Consider the following 3,818-nt stretch of genomic DNA (forward strand, 5'->3'; position numbering starts at 1 on the left):
GGTTTAGTATAAGTTTATGACTATCATGTGCTAGTATTTTACTAAAATATGTTCTTAGTAGAAATTCTATCAGTGACTATTTTATATGATTATTACATTAACACTAGTATGAGGGGATTCGCTTTGTCCATTATCAGTACGACTAGGTGGCACCTAATGACAACAACAAGTAATGGAAACATGAAGTATATATCTAGGGATAGAGTGCTATGAAAATACTGAACAGAATATTTAACATGTAGATGTCTCTATTGAGATGTGTGATTCAAATACATGCATTTAAAAGTTTTCACTGCCATTGGGTTGACTCAAACTCATAGAAACTAAATAGAACTGAATACAACTTCTTCCTAGGGTTTTTGAGACGGAAGCAAAATGTGTCATATTTCTCACCCAGAGAAACTAATGGATTTGAACTGTTGACCTGTATTTCAGTGACTTAAGGTGCCATCAAGACTTCTTATGTATGTGTGCTTCAAAACGTTAATAGAACTATTCATTATTTTTCAACTCCATTTTCCAATAACTTGTAAAAATCCTTTTATGTATATATGTATAATGTATATGTACATAAAAATCAACAAAAGCGTGTGTAAGGGTTGCTTCCTTTCACTATACTATTCAATCTGTAGACTGAACAAATAATCTGAGAAAGTGGACTACGCAAAAATGATATCAGCATCAAGACTGTAGGAAGGCTTACTAACCTCCTGAGATATGCAGATGGCACATCCTTATTTTCAAAATGTGAGGAGGACTTGAAGCACTCACCGGTGAAGGTCAAGGACTGCAACCTTCAATATGGATTACAACTCAGTGTAAAGAAAAGCAAATTCCTCACAAATTGACCGATATTTAACATCATGATGAAAGTTATCAAGGATTTCATCTTGCTTTGAACCACAGTCAGTAGTCATGGAAGCAGCAATCTAGAAATGAAACACACATTTCATTGTGCGGCATAAGGCCCCTTTAGAGTGTTGGAGAGCAAGCACATCACTTTCAAAGATAGACTGCCTTACCTAAGCCATTGTATTTTCAATCACCTCTTGTGGGACAATGAATTAGGAAAAAACTGAAGGAGAATTGATGCATTTGGATAATGGCGCTGCCCAAGAAAACTTAAAGTAACATAGACTACCAGAATAATAATAATAATAATAATAATAAAATAGTCTTGGAAGACGTACAGTCAGAATGCTCCTTAGAAGCCAGAATGGCAAGATTTCTTTTCATTTACTTGAGTCTATTATTAGGAGAGACTAGATCCTGGGAAAGGACAAAATGCTTGATACAGGACAGGATCACTATGAGCTGGAACTGTATCAATGGCAGAATTTTTTTTTGACAGCAGAAAGGCAGTAAAAAACAGGAAAAACCTTCAAGAGATGGGCTGACCCAGTGACTGCACCAATGGGCTCAAACATAACATTCGTGATGATAGCCCAGGAAATGGTTGTGTTCCATTCTGCTGTACAGCTTTGCTATGAGTTGGAAGTCTCTAAGCAACAACAACATAGGGGTGTATAAGAGAGACAAAGAAAGACATAGAGACAGAAGAAAAATATAGACAGCAAGAAAAAAACTTGAAGTTAACAAAGTGACATTTCCTGTCGTTTTTATAACATAAAAAAATTTGAAATGGGAGACATGTGTTATATGTATAAGATATGATCATATGACCGGGTTTGCCTATGATATTCGAATATATGCATATTCTATCAGTTTGTTTATTACTTTTAAAAACCCAGTTGCCATGGAATTGGTTCTGACTCCTGGCAGCCCCCTGTGTTGAAAAGTAAACCTGTACTCCAAAGGGTTTTCAGTATTTGAATAGTTAGAACCAGATAACAAGGTCTTTCAATTAGTAGTTGAGTTCAACCAAAATAAGGAAATACTGTATGACTTAAAATCAGGAAGAGCCGGGGAAAGGAAAGGGGTTTTAACAAACCCAGGGACAAGCGCACAAGTGATCTAAAATCAATGGCGAGGAGGGTGTAGGATGCCTGAAAGGACTCGATCAAGGGCAATGTAACTGAGAGGAATTATTGAAATTCAAATGAAGGCCAACCATGATAGTGGGACAAGAGGACAGTAAAAGGAAACAGAGGAAAGAACAAAGAGGCAAAGGGCATTTATAGAGGTCTAAATACAGGCATGTGCATATGTAAATATATTTATATATAATGATAGGTAAATAGATCTATGTATATATATTTATATGTTAAGTATTAAGCTAGCAGGACATTGGGCCTCTACTCAAGCACTCTCTCAACACAATCAACACAAGAATACTTTGTTCTATTCTCTTCTATTTTATCACAGCATTCTGTGATGCTCACCTTCCCTGACACAATCGCTGGAGACAAAATGGGTTCATAAGCAAATGTGGTGAAGAAAGCTGATGGTGCCTGGTTATCAAATGATATAGTTTCTGGGGTCTTAAAGGCTTGAATATAAACAAGTGGTCATCTAGCTGAGAAGTAACAAATTCTACATGGAAGTAGCACACTAGCTTGTGTGATCATGAGGTGTCGATGGGATCAAGTATCAGGCTTCAGAAACCCAGAACAAAAAGTCATATCGATGTTAATGATGGGAAGTACAGAGTGGAGACCCAAACCCTATCTGTAGACAATTGGACATCCCCTTACAAAAGGGTCACAAGGAAGAGATGAGCCAGTCAGTGTGCAGTATGGCACCGATGAAACGTGCAACTTTCCTCTAGTTCTTTAATACTTTCCCCCCATCCCAACTGTTGTGATCCCAATTCTACCTAACAAATTTGGTAAGACCAGAGCATGTACATGGAAGAGATAACAATTGGAAACACAGGGAATCCAGGACTGATTAACCCCTCAGGACCAATAATGAGAGAGCAATACCAGGAGGGTAAGGGAAAGGTGTGTGTGTGGGGGGGAAACCCGGTTATAATGATCTACATATAACCCCCTCCCTGGGGGATGGACAACAGAAAAGTGGGTGAAGGGTCAATGTAAGACATGAAACAAATAAGAAAATTTATAAATTATCAAGGGTTCATGAGGGAGAGAAGGTAGGGAAGGAAGGGGAAAAAATGAAGAGCTGTTACCAAGGGCTCAAGTAGAAAGAAATTGTTTTGAAAATAATGGCAACAAATGTGCTTGACACAATGGATGGATGGATGGATGGATTGTGATAAGAGCTGTATGAGCCTCCAATAAAATGAATTTTAAAAATTGAATTAAAGGGATTTAACCATGAAAAACTAGATTAAATAAATAAATAATAAAACGGGGGAAAGTGTGCATCAGGAGTATATATTATGATCATATTTATTTGATTTGTAAGGTTGAGCAAATAATCATAGAAATTAGATTATATGTAGAAGGTGACATCAGGGTTGGAGAAACACTTAACAACTTGCAATGGGCAGATGACATCGCCTTTCTTGCTGAAAGTAAGGAGAACTTAAGGCCCTAGTGAAGATCAAGGATTACAACCTTAGGTATGGATTACAACTCAATGTGAAGAAAATCACCATACCTGGCCCAATAGGTAGCATCAGGATACATGAAGAGAAGATGAAAGTTGTCAAGGGTTTTACCTTGATTGCACCCACAATCAATGCTCAAGGAAGCAGTAGTTTCAAAGAGATAAAAAGATGTGTTGCATTTGGTAAATCTATTTCTTTCTTTTTTTTTTTAACATTTTATTAGGGGCTCATACAACTGTCATCCCAATCCATCCACACATCAATTGTGTAAAGCGCATTTGTACATCGTTTCTCAAAACATTTTCAGTGGCAAAACAGGGAGGGTAAAGGGAGAATGGGTAGG

The sequence above is a fragment of the Echinops telfairi genome, unplaced genomic scaffold (assembly GCF_000313985.2).
Source record: "Echinops telfairi isolate 266 unplaced genomic scaffold, ASM31398v2 ScPeMD7_7469;HRSCAF=8507_0, whole genome shotgun sequence".
Classification (NCBI taxonomy): Eukaryota; Metazoa; Chordata; class Mammalia; order Afrosoricida; family Tenrecidae; genus Echinops; species Echinops telfairi.